Source organism: Nicotiana tomentosiformis, chromosome 2 (genome assembly GCF_000390325.3).
Source record: "Nicotiana tomentosiformis chromosome 2, ASM39032v3, whole genome shotgun sequence".
Lineage (NCBI taxonomy): Eukaryota > Viridiplantae > Streptophyta > Magnoliopsida > Solanales > Solanaceae > Nicotiana > Nicotiana tomentosiformis.
Window position 1 is genome coordinate 98,422,084 of NC_090813.1, and position 24,344 is coordinate 98,446,427.

Genomic DNA, 24,344 nt, shown 5'->3' on the forward strand with positions numbered 1-24,344 from the left:
CTCCCCTTCCTGACTTATTCAAATGACAAGAGAAAGGGGATTCACCCCTTCATCTTCTTGAACTGATGTTGTTGCGATAGTTGCTGCTGCAACTCGTGGTGCTACGGTTACTCTCACTGACCTCCCTCATGTGCTGCCTAATATACTATTCAATGTTGATGCAAACTCACAAGAGCCACTGTTGTCAACCAATGTTTGATGTTAGCGGGATGCCATGTATGAATCTTATTGTCATGTTTAGTAGTGAGTTTGCCCAAAAAAGAAGGAAGCGCTCTTTGCTTTTACATGTAAATACGATCAACAAAGAAAACTCTGTCTGCATATAAAGCATTGCATACAAAGACACTCTGCATAAATAAGTTATAATCCATCTCCAACAACAAAATTCAATCAGTGAGGGAATAAGGCAGTTGGCAAACCAGTGACGAATCCACCAATTAAATCTCCAAATCCTCGAGGAGGCAATGAAATAGTAACCCTAACAATCGAGGAGGAGAAAATTCAAAGTTTGAAAGCCGTAAAAAAATGGAACGAGATCATGCAAGGTTCCAGCAGCGAAAGAAGGAATGAATCAACAAGCAAAGGTAGGAAATCATGGGCAGACCAGGTGGAAGAGGAGGAATCGATTGAGAAGAAAAACTCAGTATGGGACAATTTTGATATTTCTAAAATCTCAAATGCTGGATTCAAATTAGAATATGTATCTCCAATTGTACAAGGAGATTCGAGCATAGTTGAATTAGAATTGGAGGATATAGAATCGGAAGTTGAATACTGGAAAAATGTTGTTGTCTGCTATGTCCTAGATGTTTATCCACCTTTTGTATTATTAAGGGGTATATTCAGAGGTTATGGGGTAAATATGGATTGAATAAGATTGTAATGTTGAAGAATGGGATTGTGTTGGTTAGATTTGACACTGAACTAGGCAAGAATGATGTTGTGCAAGGTGGTATTTACCACTTTGATAACAAGCCTTTCATTGTGAAAGCTTGGAACCCTGACATGGAGTTCACAAAGGAGGAACTGTATACAGTTCTAATTTGGATAAAATTACCAGGATTGGACTTCAAGTATTGGAACGAAAAAGGATTGAGTAAAATAGGAAGCTTGGTAGGGAAGCCTTTAATGTTGGACCAAAATACTGAGAGGAAGATAAGGTTGAACTTTGCTAGGCTATTGGTGGAAGTGGATATGGATGCAAAACTGCCAGATACTATCCTTTTTAGAAGTGAAAAGGGACAGGTGGTAGAGCAAAAGGTCACCTACGATTGGAAGCCAACTTTATGCCAATATTGTAGGAAACATGGCCATTCAGAGGAAATCTATAGGAAAAAGAATCCTCTTCCAAAACCAATACAGAAGGAAACTGAGAAGCAGGGACCTAAGGAGCCTAAAATATTAGCTGTGAAAACTGGTGCAACAAAAGAGCCAACTAGTCAAATAAGCAAGCAAACACAAGGGAAGTCGAGTAATGTATTACAAGATGTCAGTACAAATTTAGGGTGGACTACTCCTGGAAGAATTGGTAAAGGTCAACAAAATAAGGGGCAGGCTATTGAGAGTAGTAATTCATTTCAGGTATTAAACAAGCTAGATACTATGAAGATTAATGTAGCTGAAGATAAAGAGAATGTGAGAAGTCAGATCATCCCTCGTGCTGTGGATGGTTAACTGCCTATCATGGAATGTAAGGGGGCTAAATGCCCCAAATAAGCAGAGGGAGGTGCAACTCCTCTGCCATGAAGAAAAATCTGGAATAATTGGACTATTGGAAACAGAAATAAAGAAAGAGAGGGTGGAGCAGATTATAGGGAAGATGTTTAATGGTTGGCCATATGTCACTAACCTCAATTCACACTACAATGATAGAATTTTGGTAGCATTGAGACCTGACTACTATAGAGTCACCCCAATACTTATTACTGTCCAAGTTGTATCATGTGAGGTATTCTATGTTCCTTTGCAAATGGAATTTGGAATCTCATTTATGTATGATTTTAATACAAAAGATGAAAGGAAAAGGGTTATGGGAGTGTTTAGTAAACCAACTGTCTGGCTGTACAAAGCCATGGATGGTTGTAGGGGACTTTACCTTTTGCTGCTCCACAATGCTCTCTCCAAAAGAAAACTCAAGTGAGTGAAAGAAGCCAGCATTCCCTCTCTTCTTTCCCCTATCGCTAGGGGCCTTGCTCTATACTAAACATGAAAGATAGAATTGGTGGAAATCCTGTTACATGGGCAGAGGTGGTGGATTTTTATAATTGTATTGAAGCTTGTGGACTTTTTGAACTTCCTCATCAAGGAAATAAGTATTCCTGGAATAACAGACATGATGATGAGAGAATTTATTCAAAAATTGACTGGGCATTCATAAATGGGGAGTGGCTAGATTCAATACCAAATTGTTGTGCCAAATATTTGCCCGACGAAATAAGTGACCATTGCCCTATCAAAATCATATCACATGAGGACCAATCTAGGAAGAAAAGATCCTTCAAATATTATAATGTGTGGGCTCAACACCCTCAGTTCCTAGATATAGTAAGGGAAGGATGGAATGTGCAAGTGGAAGGCTGTAAAATGCTACAAGTGGTTAGGAAGTTGAAGCTCTTAAAAAAGGGGCTAAAAAAGTTGAATACTCAATATTTCAGACACATTGAGATAGAAGCTAAGCAGGATAGAGAGTCACTTATTCAAGCACAAAAGCAGCTGCAGCTAAATCCTGGGGATCAAGGTCTCCAACAGGATAAATTTCAGAAGTACCAAAAGTTTAGGAGATCCTCATACCTAACAGAGGTATATTTGCAGTAGAAGAGCAAAGCAAATTGGATAAAACTGGGAGATGATAATAGTGGCTATTTTCATTCGGTGATAAAGCACAGAAACTTCAGATCAAATGTCACTCAATTGAAAGATGTATAGGGCAATTGGTAATCCAATCCAGACATAATTTCTCAAATGTTTGTAGACTATTATGAAGACCTACTGGGGCAGGAGGCTGGCTATAGAGAAAGAGCTGTTAAGAAATTCCTAGCTAATGGACCTATCCTATCAGCTGGCCATCAAGTGCAGCTGTTAAAGCCTTTTGAAAAAAGAGAGGTTAAAAAAGTAATATTTCAGATAGAGAGCAACAAGAGCCCTGGGCCAGATGGCTATGGCAGTGGGTTCATCAAGACTTCTTGGTCAATTATAGGTGAAGATATATCTATTGCCATATTGGAATACTTTCAGAATGGCAAACTTCTGAAACAACTAAATGTCACTTGCATAGCTTTGATCTCTAAAATATCAGAATGAGAAGTAGCTAGTCAATTCAGACCTATCTCTTGTTCCAATGTTGTCACGACCCAAAATCCCACCACATGCGAAATAAATATCAATATACAATCTCCCAAGACTCGTAGTACTGAGTCACGAACTCTAACTGAATACATGGAATGATCATGATGACCGAATATACAATACTGTTTGATTACAAATTAACAATACAATGAAATGAAAAGACTCCAAGGGACTGCGACGGCCAAGCAGCTCTACCTTGAATCCTTATGATCGCGCTTTAACTCTGCTCAAGTCCGATATCCCCAATACCTGGCTCTGCACAAAAATGTGTAAAAGTGTAGTATGAGTACACCACGGTCGGTACCCAGTAAGTATCAAGACTAACCTCAATGGAGTAGAGACGAGGTACAGTCAAGACACTCACTACTCTAATAACCTGTGCAATATAATATACAAAATAATAGAAAATAAATAATAATAAGGGCAACATAAAACAACCAATGATATGCACAGTAAGACAATAAAATCACTATTTAATGTCGCTCAATAATTAATAAATATAATTACACCCAGTTAAATCAAGTTCTTCAATTAAATATCTTTCACATGTAATTCTTACGAATAAAACTCTTTTTCAAATATATTTTTGTCGAATAAATATATTTCAAATATAATTCTATCATATAATTCTTCTTGACTAAAAATCCTTTCAAATAAATGTTTTGAATATAATTCTTTCGATTAAAGAGTCACCATGTGACACCTCATTTCAAAATCATAAAAACACGGGTCTCAGCCCATTTTCATATTTTCGTAAACACGGGTCTCAACCCATTTTTTATATTTGCACGGCACCTCGTACCCATAATTAAATCATTATATTTTTCCTGCACCACGTGCTCTCCTTTCATATCATAACTGCACGGACAATTCACGTGCCAAATATCATTATCATTTCATCACAGCACCTCATGCCCACATTTCATATCACAACTACACGTATAATTCACGTGCCAAATATCCTAATTATTTACTCACGGCACCTCGAGCCCACAATTTATTTTATAATCCGCATGGCAATAGCCACAGGCTCTCAATTTCAACATAAATCAGATTGTTATCAATTTACTAACAACAAGACAAATTGCACATGTTATAAAAATAAACACAAGAAAATCACAACATCACATGAAAATCATCAATGCCACAACCCCACATCATCACATATCGTCCATGACAATAGCCACCCTTATCGCTCCTATTGACATCCTTATCGCTCATATAGCCACCCTGTCACGACCCAAACAAATCTCTGTCGTGATGGCACCTATCGTGGAACTAGGCAAGCCGACTCATTTTCAAAACAAATCGATATTTTCATTTCAAGGAAAATTTCAAGATTATATAACATAAAACCTCCATTTAAGGAGTTCAAATCAAAGAAAAATAGAAGTGCGGAAAAGAAAAGCCCGACATCAGGATGTCACTAGTCATGAGCATATACTACAATCTGTCTAACAATATCAAGGCTAACTCAGCCAGGAAAATAGCTAAATACAACTAGAGAAATATAAGAGGGAGAAGAGCAGGGGCTGCGATCGCCAAACAGCTACCTTGCTATCTCCAAGAAAATCTGCAACCAGATCACTCTGTAACCGCTACCGTGTCCAGCTATACCTGAATCTGCACACAAGGTGCAGGGAGTAACGTGAGTACGCCAACTCAGTAAGTAACAACAATAAATAAAGATTGAGCAGTAGTGATGAGCAATAAAGCATTTAACGTTCATATCAGAAAATCTAGTAAAATACCACATGCTTTTAAAATCAGGATTTGAATCAAACATCTCGTTTAAACCCAGTTCCAGTAAATATCATTTAAAGATATTTTTCCAACAGTTTTTCAAACGAAGGCTCAATGCAAAGGTGAGCAAAATGATGAAATCATAAATAGCCCCTCGGGTAAAACATCACTCATATACAGCCTCTCGGGCAAACCTCACAGTCACTCGTGCCACTCGGGCATACCTCACAATCACTCTTGCCACTCGGGCATACCTCACAATCACTCTTGTCACTCGGGCATACCTCACAATCTCTCTTACCTCCCAGTCACTCAGCACTAGGCACTCGCACTCAGTAGGTATCTGCGCTCACTGGGGGTGTGCACAGACTCCGGAGGGGCTCCTTCAGCCCAAGCGCTATAATCTGCACGGAAAACTCACGTGCGATAATAATAAAGTATGCTGCTGGCGGGCATCCCCGATCCACACTCATCCTCACAAATCAGGCCCTCGGCCTCACTCAGTCATAAAGTATGCTGCAGGCGGGCAACCCCGATCCACACTCATCCTCACAAATCAGGCCCTCGGGCATTTCAGTAAAACAGGGCATTCTGCCCAAAACATTTATATGCATCAAAATAGAGTCATAAAACTGAGTTATGCGGTAAATGGTTTCAACAAAGTATGCAACTTTACAGTTGCTACGGGATGGACCAAGTCACAAATCCCCAACAGTGCACGCCCACACGCCCGTCACCTAGCATGTGCGTCACTTCAAAATAATATAATGATACTAAATCCGGGGTTCATACCCTTAGGACTAGATTTACAATCGTTACTTACCTCAAACCGGTCAAATCTCTATCCCGCAATGATCTTGCCTCTAGACTCGGCCTCCAAATGCTCCGAATCTATTCACAATCAGTACAATACCATCAATACGCGCTAATGGAATGAATTCCACAGGAAAAACTACAAAATTAGACCAAACCCCAAAATTGGCTAAAAAACTGCCTGTGGGGCCCACGTCTCGGAACTCGATAAAAGTTATAAAAATCCAAAAATCCATTCAACTACGAGTCTACCCATACCAATTTTACCAAAATTCGACCTCAACTCGACCCTCAAATCTACAAATCTTATTTCCAAATTTCTAAGTTCCAATCTCCGATTTACACCTCAATATCATGTAATCTAGTCGGATTATTCGATGATAATTCAATATTATGGAGTAGAAATGATCACAAGGGACTTACCTCATGTTTTCCTTGAAAATATATCAAAAATCGCCTCTCCTCAAGCTCCAATTTGTCAAAAATGGCAAATCCTATTTTTATAATTCTGCCCAGATATCCTCGGTTCTGCCTCGATCTTGGCCTTCGATCCTGGCCTTCGATCGAGGTCCTCGATCCTGGTTCTCGATCCTGGCCCTCGATTATGTCTTCGACCCGGCCTACGACCGTGACCCTCGACCCTGGGCTCGATCATGCCTTCGATCGTGGCCCTCAACTCCGGGCTCGATCATGGCTTCGATCGTGGCCCTCGACCCTGAGCTCGATCTGGGCTTCGATCGTGGCCCTCGACCCTGAGCTCGATCTGGGCTCGATTTCTGGGCAGAAGCAATTTCCAACAGAAGGAAATTGTAGTAGCTGTTGTAGTTCAATTTTTGATCCGTTAACCATCCGAAACTCACCCGAGGCCCCCGGGACCTCAACAAAATATACCAATAAGTCCTAAAACATCATACGAACTTAGTTGAATCCTCAAATCACCACAAACAATGCTAAAACCATGAATTACACAGCAATTCAAGCCTAATGAACTTTGAAATTTCTAATTTCTACAAATAACTCTGGAACCTATCAAATCACGTCTGATTGACCTCAAATTTTGCACACAAGTCCTAAATGACATAACAGAGGTATTCCAATTTTCAGAATCGGATTCCGACCCCGATATCAAAAAGCCGGTCAAACGTCTCAAAAATAGAACTTTCGGCATTTCAAGCCTAATTCTTCTACGGACTTCCAAATAATATTCCGGACATGCTCCTAAGCCCAAAATCACCATACGGAGCTATTGGAATCATCAAAATTCAAATTCGAGGTCGCTTACACATAGGTCCATATCCGGTCCACTTTTCTAACTCAATTTTTTAATTATGAGACTAAGTGTTTCATTTCACTCCGAGTTCCTTCCGGACTCGAACCAACTAACCCGATATAACATAATATAGCTGAATAACACAAAAAGAAGTAGGAATGGGAAAAACGGGGTTATAACTCTCGAAACGACCGGTCGGGTCGTTATATCCTCCCCCTCTTAAACATACGTTCGTCCTCGAACGCGCCCAGAGTTGTTCCAAAAGCCATCAAATCACTGTGTAGCTTTCACATGCACATACCTGGGGGTGGTCCCATGTCACCCTATTCCATATAGGTCCGATAGCACAGCATGACTGAAATTTCTCAATTTAACCTAGCCCACAAGCCTTCGAATCAAATTTCTAATATCCGAAATTTCCTATAAGATGAGAAGTTTGCATCTACATACCGTATAAGTCTGAACAATCTGTACCAAAAGATGTAACCATAACTCAAATTCAAATACCGCATAGCTCGAATGCTCGAAGCAATGATTTCAAATCACAATATCGTCTCAAATCAATCCAGTGCCAGCAATAAACTCATATCAAACAAAACCTCATTTTCAAAACCTTCGTACACTACCGATGATGAAAGAAACATACCAAATTCATAGCCATTCATTAGACCAACAAGTCATGGAGCTCTCGTTCCTTCTACAAGAACTATAGCCAATTTCAAAGCCGACTTCCGATATTATCCTCCTAATTATACCACAATCAAATCTGATAGCATCCATTCTAAGCCCAATGACCTCGTCTCCTCCAACACGACCACTCTAGAGACATGACACATCAATACAATTTAAAGCTACAACCCATGCAATCCGTGCACCAGATAGCAGCATTCCAAATGTACCCAATCGTAACAATGACCTAAACAGGAGAACCGTTCTGCAAGCTCGACGAGTACCACCCCGACACAATGCTAAGAACCCATCACACACCGCAGAACCATAACATATGAATCTTACACAAGGGATCATATTTCCACATAACTCTGCTGCATTATGCGACCCTATCCAAATACTGGTCCATATGAAACACCTCAAGTCATCCTGCTAAAAATCAATAACCATGCGTAATTCGACATCAAATACCCAAAGTGCATTACCATAACCACAGAGAAGCAAACGACATCATGCCACATAAAACCCAAAAGAACACGACCAATACGTCATCAACTAAGCAATATCCAATTCTATTCTCGCTCAAATTCCGCTATAAGGCCACAATAGAACCGCACCATATGTGCATATAACCATGAATCCCAACTCCTCGTAGCATAGAAGAGTAACTCACCGATCATTTCAGAGGACGAATAAGCTTCACATCAACCGAATGGCACATCCTTCTACAATAGCAGTATGGAGCCAATCAATTTGGCTCGGTGTAGAATACGCATCATAATTGGGCCTACCAATGGGACCCGAATCAACTATGGTCTGCCACCAATAGATAAACAACCTCTGAAAGTCTACAATGACGAAATCATAACACCTTCTATCATCTGGCTAGCTCTGGCCACAACTTCACAGTCCACCACCATGAAACAATCAGCTCATGAGAACTCCCAATCTTCAATTCCATAGAACACATGAATCACCCTATTTGATTCCACCTCCACCGCTCGAATGCGTAACACCTCTCTCATACATAATCCTCCCACGAGAAATACTTTGAAACTTCTTCCGTGCCACCTGGCAAAATTTGAATATCGACAGTCGATCAACCAGGAGAGTGTCACAATACCAGCGAAGTACCCATAAATCAAAACACACTGCCCCTTCTGAAATGTACACTCTTATCAAGCTATACCAGATAGTAATACCATTTACCTAGTCATCGGAAACCGTTCATACTGCCTAAAAATTTATGTCCTTCCCTTCAAAACTGAACTGTGACCTGGTACATGTAAATCCTATTCCCGCACAACACACCACATCTATTATGTCATCATGTGACAAGCATAAGAATTCCATTATCAACTCTGAGTCACTAGAAATTACATACCTTATTAGTCATAAACCTCTTTCTTGCTTCTTTCTAGGAAAAAATCATAACGCACAACACGCTCCATACATCGGTAGAAATTATCCGGTTTAAACCATGGTAGAACTTATCATGAACACTTTAAAATCCATTTGCACATAATCAAGCTATCTGAACTGAATTCCTCTAACTTTACCAAGCCACACAGGTTGCCAAATCCGGGAGCATTGCCATGAAGCACCTGTAGATACTAGCCACGTCATAAGTACACAAATAACCGATCATACCCATTACTGTGCTACCCCAACCTACTTCCAAACTGTCCTATTTCCCCAAGTCCTTTCCAAATTGCCTTCAAATTGCTATTTTATTTCCTTATTAGAACACTACAATCCTTAACTAAACTTGCCCTGCGAACTCTAGCATAGAATCACACTGCCCTAAGGCTTATAAGCCGCCGAATTCTTTTTTTTTCCAAAGGTTCCACAACCAAAAATGCTTACTCCGAAGAGACTTTAGGTGAATCTAAAACTGTTTCCTTCACCTTCTTGATATTGAAATGCATAATTCACAATGATATAAGATGCCACGAGTCTCAACACCGTTCAATGCAACTCCCAGTTTTCTAGCCATATTTATAAATCTTGAATCCATTGTAACAATTCTCGAATTAACCGACCAAACGGACCGAAATGACCTGTGCCCCATTAGCACACCAACACCCAAGGGAATAAAGAGTAACCCACACTCCTACGCAACCGAGCCAATTCCCGCTCCATGTACACTACATTCTCTGTGAATAACCACTCAATTATTTTATGGTCCTCCTATAACCATAGAATGTAATACAACTTGTGTCCAAAAATTCCTTTACCAGAGTCATCCTCGATCTCAACCTCTGCAAGTAATAACTAATTCACCGGTATACCCCAAACTGAAACTAATACGACCCATAACCGTGTAATCAACTCGTAGATAGGAGAATCCCCCACTTAGCCTTAAGCTGCAATTATATAAAATTAGAACCCGTAAGGATTTCAACCACCGCGAACACTTCCCGCCATGTCTTTCCTCATACTTTGCTACCCAACTGCTGCATCAAATTGAAATGTTTTTCTGTCGCACCTGAACCAATAAAATGTTACCGACTCTAAGTCTCTTCAAAGATTATCCTTCCCGAGCCATCAACATAGAAATACCCATTCGCAACCACCATTACTACCCAACCACTTACTCTTCTTGAGTTCAAACTCATTGATAGACATGAGAATTTAATTTGTCCCAAAATTTAATAACGTGAAAGATCCTTCAAAACATTCACACTCGAGACTGTACGTCGCATCAAAACAAAAATCAAGCACCCAATGGCCTTCCTTTATATTTCAAGAAAACACTTCTCGTTACATTCACATAGTCTTAACACTTCTCGCAGTTACGTCATACTCACCACAAAGCCATTCCACTGCTCATCGATCCACAATTCAACTCATAGGGACATTATCGGACATATGATTCCAAATGTATAGGTTACAACTGAAGCTACCGAGCCTAAGCTGCGGTCTAACCTTGGCCTCAAGTCCTCCAGACTAGCCCATCACCAAAACACATAATACACATCTCGAACCTCGTTCATAGAATCATAAACCGGTGATGCACAACAGATACCGAGCGCTCATATGCGCATACGAGATGCGTGGAAGGAATTTAAAGAGTTATATCTCAAGCTAAATCATTTTCACACGATAGAATACAAGAAAGTGAAGTTTCCTAAAGGTTCTGCAGCCTCCTAAAGATAAGTACATGCGTCTCTATACCGATCCGCAAGACTCTACTAAACCCGCTCATGACTCGTGAGACCTATGTAACCTAGGCTCTGATACTAATCTGTCACGACCCAAACAAACCTCTGTCGTGATGGTGCCTATCGTGGAACTAGGCAAGCCGACTCATTTTCAAAACAAACCGATATTTTCATTTCAAGGAAAATTTAAAGGTTATTTAACATAAAACCTCCATTTAAAGAGTTCAAATCAAAGAAAAACAGAAGTGCGGAAAAGAAAAGCTCGACATCGGAGTGTCACTAGTCATAAGCATATACTACAATCTGTCTAACAATATCAAGGCTAACTCAGCCCGAAAAATAGCTAAATACAACTAGAGGAAGATAAGAGGGAGAAGAGCAGTGGCTGCGATCGCCAAACAGCTACATTGCTATCTCTAAGAAAATCTGCAACCAGATCACTCAGTAACCGCTACCGTGTCCAGCTATACCTGAATCTGCACACAAGGTGCAGGGAGTAACGTGAGTACGCCAACTCAGTAAGTAACAACAATAAATAAAGACTGAGCAGTAGTGACGAGCAATAAAGCATATAACGTTCATATCAGGAAATCTCAGTAAAATACCACATGCTTTTAAAATCAGTATTTGAATCAAACATCTCGTTTAAACCCAGTTCCAGTAAAAATCATTTAAAGATATTGTTCCAACAGTTTTTCAAATGAAGGCTCAATGCAAAGGTGAGCAAAATGATGAAATCATAAAAAGCCCCTCGAGTAAAACATCACTCATATACAGCCCCTCGGGCAAACCTCACAGTCACTCGTCCCACTTGGGCATACCTCACAATCACTCTTGCCACTCGGGCATACCTCACAATCAATCTTGCCACTCGGGCATACCTCACAATCACTCTTGCCACTCGGGCATACCTCACAATCACTCTTTCCTCCTAGTCACTCAACACTCGGCACTCGCACTCAGTAGGTACCTGCGCTCACTGGGGGTGTGTACAGACTCCGGAGGGGCTCCTTCAGTCCAAGCGCTATAATCTGCACGGAAAACTCACGTGCAATAATAATAAAGTATGTTGCAGGCGGGCAGCCCCGATCCATACTCATCCTCACAAATCAGGCCCTTGGCCTCACTCAGTCATAAAGTATGCTGCAGGCGGGCAGTCCCGATCCACACTCATCCTCACAAATCAGGCTCTCGGGCATTTCAGTAAAACAGGGAATTCAGCCCAAAAAATTTATATGCATCAAAATAGAGTCATAAAACTGAGTTATGCGGTAAACAAATATAAACATGACTGAGTATAAATTTTCAATCAAAAACAGTGAGAGGATGGTAAAAAACAGCCCCTAAGGGTCCAAACAGCATTGGCGCAAGGCCCAAACATGGCATTCAGCCCAATTTACAGAAATTCTTTCTAAAACATATAAGTATCAAATGGTTTCAACAAAGTATGCAACTTTCTATTTGCTACGGGACGGACCAAGTCATAAATCCCCAACAGTGCACGCCCACACGCTCGTCACCTAGCATGTGCGTCACTTCAAAATAATAGAATGATACAAAATTCGTAGTTTCATACCCTCAGGACTAGATTTACAATCGTTACTTACCTCAAACCGGTCAAATCTCTATCCCGCAATGATCTTGCCTCTGGACTCAGCCTCCAAATGCTCAGAATCTATTCACAATCAGTACAATACCATCAATATGCGCTAATGGAATGAATTCCACAAGAAAAACTATAAAATTAGACCAAAACCCGAAATTGGCTCAAAACCCGCCTGTGGGACCCACTTCTCGGAACCCGACAAAAGTTATAAAAATCCGAAAGTCCATTCAACCACGAGTCTACCCATACCAATTATACCAAAATTCGACCTCAACTCGACCCTCAAATCTACAAATCTTATTTCCAAATTTCTAAGTTCCAATCTCCGATTTACACCTCAAAATCATGTAATCTAGTCGGATTATTCGATGATAATTTAATATTATAGAGTAGAAATGATCACAAGGGACTTAGCTCAAGTTTTCCTTGAAAATATATCAAAAATCGCCTCTTCTCAAGCTCCAATTTGTCAAAAATGGCAAATGGGACGAAGTCCCTGTTTTTATAATTCTGCCCAGATATCCTCGGTTCTGCCTCGATCTTGGCCTTCGATCCTGGCCTTCGATCCTAGCCTTCGATCTTGGCCTTCAATCGAGGTCCTCGATCCTGGTCCTTGGTCCTGGTTCTCGATCCTGGCCCTCGATTATGTCTTCGACCCGGCCTACGACCGTGACCCTCGACCCTAGCCTCGATCATGCCTTCGATCGTGGCCCTCGACCCTGAGCTCGATCTGGGCTTCGATCGTGGCCCTCGACCCTGAGCTCGATCTGGGCTCACATCTGGGCTCGATTTCTGGGCAGAAGCAATTTCCAACAGAAGGAAATTGCAGCAGCTGTTGTAGTTTAATTTTTGATCCGTTAACCATCCGAAACTCACCCGAGGCCCTCGGGACCTCAACCAAATATACCAGTAAGTCCTAAAACATCATACGAACTTAGTTGAATCCTCAAATCACCTCAAACAACACTAAAACCATGAATTACACCCCAATTCAAGCCTAATGAATTTTAAAATTTCTAATTTCTACAAACAACTCTGGAACCTATCAAATCACGTCCGATTGACCTCATATTTGCACACAAGTCCTAAATGACATAACAGAGGTATTCCAATTTTCAGAATCGGATTCCGACCCCGATATCAAAAAGTCACCCCCCGGTCAAACTTCTCAAAAACAGATCTTTCGGCATTTCAAGCCTAATTCTTCTACGGACTTCCAAATAATATTCCGGACATGCTCCTAAGCCCAAAATCACCATACGGAGCTATTGAAATCATCAAAATTCAAATCCAAGGTCGCTTACACATAGGTCCATATCCGGTCCCCTTTTCTAACTCAATTTTTTAATTATGAGACTAAGTATTTTATTTCACTCCGAGTTCCTTCCGAACTCGAACCAACTAACCCGATATAACATAATATAGCTGAATAATACAAAAAGAAGTAGGAATGGGGAAAACGGGGTTATAACTCTCGAAACGACCGGTCGGGTCGTTACACATCCTTATCGCTCCGCCCAGACAATATCAATAGCCACCCTTATCGCTCATATTGCCTCCCTTATCGCTCCTATAGCCACCCTTATCGCTCCGCCCAGACAATATTCAAACAACACAACAACAGTGAAATGCCACCCTTATACCTACATAATATCAACGGTGAAATTTCACCCTTATCTCCTCAAAATTATAATTCACACAACACAATAATTTACATGGCAACATAACAAAATCAATTCACATTACAGTTTGCCCAATGGCCACAAGAAATTCCAAGGATATAACAAAATCAATTAATTTCACAACAAATAGTCAAAAGCTCCACACATTGTGTACAACACCCAAAAACTACCAATAGGGATAGAAACTACTCAACATAAAGCAAAGTCTTTATTAAATTCAAATTTTTAATAATTATATAAACACCTCTTCTTAAGCTCATTTAATTAATTATTTGCATAGGGAAAATCCATAATGAAATTAAATTATAATTATTATCAAACCAACAAATTCACGGAATTACATAAATAATCAAGTAACAATCACATCAAATTGTCATATAACAACAGATTCAACAACAACAAAGATTTAGGCATGGCAAACAGATGATTTAATACTTATCCAAGATTACCCAATTTACTACACAATAATGCCTAAAACTTTAATCCAATAAAAATTGGCACATATAAGCCCGAGTACGTACTCGTCACTTCGCGTACACGGCTTTTCACAATTCACAAATGGCACATAAGACTCGATTTTTAAGGGATAATTCCCCCACTCGAGGTTAAGCAAGACACTTACCTCTTTGAAGTTATGCCGATATTCCAAAATCGCCTTCTTGCTTGAATTGACCTCCGGACAGCTCAAATCTATCCAAATTAAATGTATAACTTCATTAAAATTCATCGAAAACAATTCCGGACTATAAAATGTCGACTTAAAAATTTATTCCAAAATGTCAACAAAGGTCAATGCAGGACACGTCCCTCGGAACCCGGCATAATGTTCATGAAACCCGAACACCCAATCCGATACAAGTTCAACCATACCAATTTTATTGAATTCCAATAACAACTCAATCTCCAAATCTTAAATTTTTGTTTTTGGAAGATTTTGTAAAAATCTTGATTTTTTCCATTTAAATCCGAAATAAATAATGAATATAATCATATATTCATGAAATATAATCACTTTAGGATATAGAACACTTACCCCAACCAAGCTTGTGAAAAATCCCTCCAGAATCGCCCAATTCTGAGCTCCGAAAATTTCAAAACGAAATGCCAAAAATGACCATTTTTGGTCCTTATGATTCTGTCCAGTTTCACACATGCGGACTAATTTTCGCACCTGCATGCTCGCTTTTGCGAACGAATACACTCTTCTGCAAGGTCACTGCCCAGCCACAAAGCTCGCACCTGCAGAGCCATTTCCGCTTCTGCGCTGATCGCAGGTGCGCAGCATTTCCGCTTCTGCGCTGCCTCGTCGCTTCTGCATAGCAAATATCGCACCTGCGATTGCGCAGGTGCGGAAGGCTGTCTACATTTGTGACCTTCCTCCAGCTCTGCGCAGCTCACTTTTGTGAGGTCGCACCTGCGCCCAAAATTCCGCAGGTGCAAATCCAACAGCTGCTGCCATTTTCCAGTAGCTTCTTCCAAGTCCGAATTGCTCCTTTAACCTTTCGAAATTCACCCGAGGCCCTCGGGACCTCAACCAATTATAACAAAATGTCCAAAAGTATAATATGAACTTAGTCGAGGCTTAAAACCACATCAAACAACGCCGAAATTACGAATCGCGCATCAAATCTAATTATAAGTTTTCAAAACCTCCAACTTCTATATTTTACGCCGAAACGTATCAAATCAATCCGGAATGACTTCAAATTTTGCACACAAGTCATAATTGACTCAAGGGAGCTATTCTCATTTTCGGAATCGAAATCCGACCTCGTTATCAAAAATTCACCCTTCGGTCGGACTTTTCCAAAATCTTATATTTTCCAACTTTCGCCAAAATGTGTCGAATTGTCCTACGGACTTCCAAATCCAAATCCGAACATACGCCTAAGTCCGAAAAAAATATATAAGAATTATCAAATAAGCCTAACAGGCATGACTCCCTATTAATACTATTGTACAATTAAATTTCACAAAGAAAAAATTTTAAACTCATAAATATTTCATCACAAGGACCTCGTCCTTACATAACTTCCATCGCGGCTTGCAACCCGATTTAAATATTTTACATCATGTAAAAAAAGTGAGGATCTCGTCTTCAACTCCAAATCACAAGTATGTTGCACATTGTGCCAACTGAAAATTTTAATTTCCTTTCTTTCTTCTTTTCAATATATTTCATAAACAATTTTCATAACATATAATGAACCCTCCTACCGGTAGGGCATATAATTCATAAAAATTGGAATCAATTATTCTGAAACGCATTAAACCCGTTGTAATGAATAATAAAAATTACTTTTGGGCTTATAGCCCTCAATGGTATACCAAAAAAATAAAATGGCAGATACGGGTTCACATCTTTAAATCTCCCAACAGGGATAAACATATAAGTGGGATACAAATTTACGAAGCTCACCCATAAGTGGAGCATAATAGGAGGACTTACCTCAATATTCATAACCGAATCAAATTAAGGAAAATTATCCTTTATAATAAAAATCAGGATCGTACCTGTAACGACACCATCTGGTGTATTGGCCCCAGCCAAATCATAGTGATTATATCAACAGGTCGGGCCTCCACCTCTTAGGCGCCCACTACCCACCTGTCCTCCACCTCTAGCTGACTGTACACGTGGAGTATCAGCTTGAATAAAGCTTGTAGCTAGAGTGTTCTGATGAAATCCACCCCTCCCAAGTCTGGGACAATCTCTCATGATATGCCTAGTATCACCACACTTATAACAACCCCTCTGAGGTCGCGACTACTCGTACTGAGTCTGTGCCAGATAACTGGAATAATCACTGTAAGAATCTCGTGTCGGTGGTGCACTATAAACTGGAGCACCCCGAGTACTCTAATGTGTGGACTGAGCGGACCGACTGCTCGAGCCTCCGCTATAATGGGTTCTAGCTGAAGAGTAAAATCCACTGAATCCTCCAGATCTTCGAGACCTTTTGGCTTCCTTAGACTCCCTTTCCTCGCCTAAAACACCCTCAATTTTCCTTGCAATCTCTACTACTTTTTGAAATGGAGAACCAGTTTCCAACTCTCTAGCCATGCATATTTTAATATCATAATCGAGCCCCTCAATGAATCTGCGGACCCGTTCTCTGATTGTAGGAACTAAGATAGGTGCATGTCGGGCTAACTCACTGAACCTGATAACATATTCTGACACAATCATAGTGCCCTGATGCAACCGTTCAAACTCTGTGCGCCACGTATCTCAGAGAGTCTGGGGAACAAACTCTTTCAAGAACATTTTCGAAAATTGAGTCCAAGTTGGTGGGGTTGCATCGGCTGGTCTACCTTCTTCATAGATTTGCCACCACCGATACGTTGCACCTGACAGTTGAAATGTAGTAAAGGCAACTCCACTCACGTCCATAATACCCATAGTGCGGAGAATACGGTGACAATTTTCCAGAAATTCTTGTGCATCCTTTATGGTTGTGCCACTGAAAGTTGGTGGATCATATTTCTTAAACCTTTCTAGTCTCTTTTGTTCTTCTTCTGATGCCTCTGGCCTGACCTCAGGTCGAACGGGAATAACAGGTTGTACTCGTACTACACCCGAAACCTGACCAACGGGAACCTGTTGCTCTGGAGTTGTGGTAGGAGTCTGAGCAACTCCCCCAATCTGCGGAATGTGTGGTGCAACAGAGATCAATCCCGCCCGAGTTAATGTACCAAACATACTCAGGAACTGTGCTAAAGTCTCTTGAAGTCCTGGGGTAACAACAGGTGCTTCTGGTACCTGTCCCCCAACTGGAGCTATTGGTGGCTCCTCAATTATTGTTCTGTCAGGTGCTCTAGTCGCAGCACGTGCCCTTCCTCTACCTCTACCTCGGCCTCTATCTCGGCCCCGGCCTCTTGCAGCCCTAGCAGTATGAGCAGATGCCTGCTCAGCTAACCTGATAGCATGTGTCCTCACCATCTGTGAGAGAATAGAGATACAAAGGCTCAAATTCCAAATTCAACAAATTCCGCATGACAATAATGAAAGAAATGGAAATTTCCTAACAGTTCTGTAGCCTCTCGAAAATAAGTACATACGTCTCCGTACAGATCCGCAAGACTCTACTAGACTCGTCCGTCACTCGTAGAACCTATGAACCTAGAGCTCTGATACCAACTTGTCACGATCCAAAATCCTACCACAGGCGTCGTGATGGAACCTAGTCTCTAAGACTAGGTAAGCCGATTTCTATTACATTTTGAAGCCATTTTGTTTTTAATTAAATAAGTAACCAAAACTAGCAGCGGATTAAATATCAATATACAACCTCCCAAGACTAGTAGTACTGAGTCACGAACTCTAACTGAATACATGGAATGATCACGAGGACCGAATATACAATACTGTTTGATTACAAATTAACAATACAATGAAATAAAAAGACTCCAAGGGACTGCGACGGCCAAGCAGTTCTACCTTGAATCCTTATGATCGTGCTTTAACTCTGCTCAAGTCCGATATCCCCAATACCTGGCTCTGCACAAAAATATGTAGAAGTGTAGTATGAGTACACCACGGTCGGTACCCAGTAAGTATCAAGACTAACCTCAATGGAGTAGAGACGAGGTACAGTCTAGACACTCACTACTCTAATAACCTATGCAATATAATATATAAAAATAATAGGAAATAAATAATAATAAGGGCAACATAAAACAACCAATGATATGCACAGTAAGACAATAAAATCACTATTTAATATCGCTCAATAATTAATAAATATAATTACACCCAGTTAAATCAAGTTCTTCAATTAAATATCTTTCACATATAATTCTTACGAATAAAACTCTTTTTCAAATATATTTTCGTCGAATAAATATCTTTCAAAGATAATTCTTTCATATAATTCTTCTTGAATAAAAATTCTTTCAAATAAATATTTTGAATATAATTTTTTCGATTAAAGAGTCACCATGTGACACCTCATTTCAAAATCATAAAAACACGGGTCTCAGCCCATTTTCATATTTTTCGTAAACACGGGTCTCAACCCATTTTTCATATTTGCACGGCACCTCGTGCCCATAATTAAATCATCATATTTTTCCTGCACCTCATACTTTCATTTCATATCACAACTGCACGTATAATTCACGTGCCAAATATCATTATCATTTCATCACAGCACCTCATGCCCACATTTCATATCATAACTGTACGGACAATTCACGCACCAAATAGGCTCATTATTTACTCACGGCACCTGTGCCCACAATTTATTTTATAATCCTCATGGCAATAGCCACATGCTCTCAATTTCAACATAAATCAGATTGTTATCAATTTACCAACAACAAGACAAATTGCCCAAGGCATAAAAATAAACACAAGAAAATCATAACATCAATTTTATCAATGCGGGACCCGCCCCTCGGAACCCGACATAATTTTTATGAAACCCGAACACCCATTCTGATACGAGTTCAACCATACCAATTTTATCGAATTCTAATAACAATTCGACATCCAAATCTAAAATTTTTATTTTTGGAAGATTTTGTAAAAATCTTGAATTCTTCCATTTAAATCCGAACTAAATGATGAATATAATCATAGATTCATGAAATATAATCACTTTAGGATATAGAATACTTACTCCAACCAAGCTTGTGAAACATCCCTCCAGAATCGCCCAATTGCGAGCCCCAAAAATTCCAAAACAAAATGCCAAAAATGACCATTTTTGGTCCTTATGATTCTGCCCAGTTTCGCACATGCGGACTAATTTTCGCACCTGCGTGCTCACTTTTGCGAGCGAATACACACTTCTGCAAGATGACTGCCCAGCCACAAAGCTCGCACCTGCGGAGCCATTTCCGCTTCTGCGTTGATCGCATGTGCGCAGCATTTCCGCTTCTGTGCTGCCTCATAGCTTTTGCGTAGCAAATATCGCACCTTCCTCCAGCTCTGCCCAGCTCGCTTCTGTGATGAAATCCTTGATTCCGCAAGTGCGAATCCAATAGTTGCTGCCATTTTCCAGCAGCTTCTTCCAAGTCCGAATTGCTCCGTTAACCTTCCAAAATTCACCCGAGGCCCCCAGGACCTCAACCAATTATAACAACATGTCCAAAAGTACAATACGAACTTAGTTGAGGCTTCAAACCATATCAAACAATGCCGAAATTACGAATCGCGCATCAAATCGAATTATAAGTTTTCAAATTCTCCAACTTCTATATTTTGCGCCGAAACATATCAAATCAATCCGGAATGACTTCAAATTTTGTACACAAGTCATAATTGATATAAGGGAGCTATTCTCATTTCTGAAATTAAAATCCGACCTCGTTATCAAAAATTCACCCTTCGGTCGGACTTTTCCAAAATCATATATTTTCCAACTTTCGCCAAAATGTGTCGAATTATCCTACGGACTTCCTAATCCAAATCCGAACATACGCCTAAGTCCGAATTCATCATACGAAACTATTTTCATCATCGAAATTCTATTTCGGGGTCGTTTGCTCAAAAGTCAACTCTCCGATCAAATTCCGAAAATCAAACTCGACCATACCCACGGGTTATAATACATATTACGAAACTTCTCGAGACCTTAAGCCACTGAACGGGGCATAAATTCTTAAAATGACAAGTCGGGTCGTTACAAATGTACTATACAAGTGCATTTCAAAGATGATCTGTAGTAGACTTAAGGATGCAGTTAATGAGCTGGCGGCAGACAACCAATCAGCTTTTGTACCAGGAAGATCAATTCTCCATAATGTGCTAATTTGTCATGATTTACTAAGGCACTACAATATGAAAACTACACCTAGATGCTTGATGAAAATTGATGTGAGGAAAGCATATGACATGGTCAGCTGGGATTTCCTGATAGAGGTACTTCATGGGCTAGGCTTCCCAACTAAGTTCATCATGTTGATAATGAACTGTGTGTCAACCACTAAGTTCTCTGTTAATGTGAATGGGGAGAGCCATGACTACTTTGAAGGTAGAAGAGGTTTAAGACAGGGTGACCCTATGTCACCAATATTATTTGTTCTTATAATGGAGTACTTCTCAAGGTTGTTTAAAAGCATGGGTAGTTTGCCTGACTTTAAAATGCATCCAATGTATAAGAAATTGAAAATCACACACTTGATATTTGCTGATGATTTAATGGTATTCTGCAAGGGTGAGGTGGGGTCAGTGAAAAGAGAGGTTGAAGCTTTAACTCACTTTAGCAAGGTCTCAGGACTAGTTGCTAACATGGACAAATCCAGTTTATTCATGGTAGGGATAATTGAGGAGGAAAAACAAGAGCTACAGAATATAACAGGCTTCAGTCAAGGATCATTTCCTATTAGATACCTTGGACTTCCTTTATCACCTAAAAAGTGAAGTAAATTAGAATGCCATCAGTTGAGACAAGATTACTAGCAGAATTAAATTTGGCTACTCTAAGAAGATTTCATATGCTGGCAGATTTCAAGTGATCAACTCTGTCATATTCTCTATCCACAACTTCTGGGGATCAATTCTCATTCTCCCACAGAGTGTAGTAAAAGAATTGGACAGAATCTGCAAAGATTTCCTATGTGGAGGTACAGAGGAGAAGAGAAAAATATCACTAGTAGTTTGGGATAAAGTTTGCTTGCCAAAAAGTTGTGGAGGTTTGAACATCAAAAAATGTAAGGAGTGGAATAAGGCCCTAGTTGGGAAGTTGCTTTGGCAACTTATTGTGAAAAAAGACAGCTTATTTCACAGGACAACTTGTGGGTGAAATGGGTGCATGGATTATATATAAAATCAAATTCAAGCATTTGGACTCATACAACCCCTCAAGACAGCAGCTGGTATTGGAGAAAGTTAAATCACTTGAAGTAAGAAATGCAAAACTGGTTTCAGCAAGATCAGTACATATTAAGCCACTCAGGACAATACTCAATTATAAAGAGTTACCTAACCATTATTGGAAATCACAGGAAACTAGATACTCCTGACCTAATTTGGAATGTAACTGCTCAGCCTAAACACAGATTTATCACCTGGCTGGCCTATCAGAACAAGTTTCTAACAAGGGAGATACTACAACAACTGCACATACCAGTCAATAACACCAATTGCTGTATGTGCAATGATCAGGTTGATGAAACTGCCCAGTACTTGTTTATGGAATATAGTTGGTCTAAGGAAGTGAGAATTACAGTAATGCAATGGGCTGGTATTCAACTGGCTAGAGGTGATGTGGCCATGGTTCTAAGGAGTATAAAGAAGGAGAAATGGAAGCAATTCAAGAAAGAGATAGTTGCAGCTATTCTGGAAGCAATCATCTACCATACTTGGAAAGCTAGGAATTGAAAACTTTTAGAGGAACAAATGTAAATACTGAGGTTATAGTTGTACAGATTAAAAAAGAAGTAATACATAGGCTGGAAGTAAGTAGGAACTCAAAAAAGCACCGAAATGTAGAGGCTTTTTGCAAGCAATAGTTGTATAGTTCAGATATGTTGGCCATTACTCACAGGTTCTTGTGAGGAGGTGCTCTTTAGTTTGTAACTGTTTGATTGATATTAATGGTATTTCACAATGTTACCAAAAAAAACAAGATTCAATCCTTTTTAATACAGACATTACACAACCTCAAATCGATTATATTAACTTCCACATTGACATAATATACACAAAAATATGCATTACACATTCTTTTTTGAAAAGCATTGTCATTCTTTGCTTGCACACTTGTACCACCAGAACACTTTCAGAAATATGGAAAGTAGATCAGCAGAAGTGTCCTCCTTTCAGGAATAAATGGATCAATGCCCCATATAAAGCAACCAAGAAAACTCAGTTCTTCCAAATCCAAGTTATCATTATCATCTTTTCCTCAACTGAGAGCCTCTTCTAATTGCCTTTATATATTTGAATCGCCGAAGCAAACAAAGTGCACAATTCTCTTACCATTAGGATAGACTGCAAAGACACTGCTCCGAATATTTTTCTTGCAAAGAGCGCACATGCTATCACTTGTGATCTTCAAAACTGCTTTTCGCTGGTTATAAATTTCATTTTGAACCAGTTGTGTACAACAGCTCTGTAATGAAGATAATAAATACTTAACTACAACTTTAGTAAATAATCTACTTGTAGAAATTAATACACCAGGATCAATTCCAAATTACCAGAAATTCTCTAACATAAACTTTAAACCAATTAAATAGCAAATATAACAATTGGTTGTTGCCATAAAACAGAGAAACAGAAAAGAAAAAGATGAAAAAGAAACAGGAAAAAAATGAAACCAGACAACCCAAATGAAATATACCTGTAGATTTTCTCTTTCCCTCAAGCTTTTTATAACGGAAAAGTTCTGATACGCTTCAATGGATTTCCTTAGAAGAGGTCCAAGAAATGGGAGCAAGTTCTGCATGATGCCATATATTGATACTACTATAACAACAAGATCTGAAATATTCTTGCTCATGCACACATTCATGCACAAGGCAAAGCTAGAGGTAATGATTCTGCAGTTGCAATTTTAGCATGTCTAGGCATGAAAGGATGTTTACTCGAACAAATAAAACAATGTTGCATATATTATTCCCACGATGAGTGTATAGAATTTTCAGAAAACCTTAAAAGCTCTACTACTTTATCTTCTCATAACTTGGTGTTGGGAGGAGAAAACAAGGAAAAACTGATAAAATTCTTTGTCCAAAGAGAATCATGAAGATGATGATGCGATATCTACAAGAGCATATGATTAACATTAGATAGTGTTTTACTTGGCATGGTAGTTTCTAACAGATGATTGTGTTGGATTTTAAGCTTAGTTTAGCTTAAAAGAGTGTGAATGGGAAATGGAGGGCAAAAAGAATTTTTGATTTTTCCTCCTTGACAAAGGGACATTGTTCCATATTGGAGAAGGAAAAGACTTGGTATATATATAATTGCTCTTCTTCTATCTCTTAAAGAGTTAAGAAGAAGGCAAGCCTCGCGTCGTCATCATCGTCGTCGTTCGGCTTCGTCCAAATGATCGATTGATTGATTAATTTTTTGGACCAAATTTATTTGTTAATATTAA

The 24,344-nt window shown here is 39.6% G+C and overlaps 1 long non-coding RNA gene across 1 annotated transcript; it reads right to left on the minus strand.

Annotated features, from left to right (window-relative positions):
• Window positions 1-24,067, minus strand: LOC138906627 (uncharacterized). Its single transcript, XR_011414122.1, has 3 exons — window positions 23,586-24,067; window positions 22,857-23,354; window positions 1-371 (listed from the first exon to the last, which is right to left on the minus strand). It is a non-coding gene; the product is annotated as an uncharacterized lncRNA (long non-coding RNA).
• Between the last annotated feature and the right edge of the window lie 277 nt (window positions 24,068-24,344).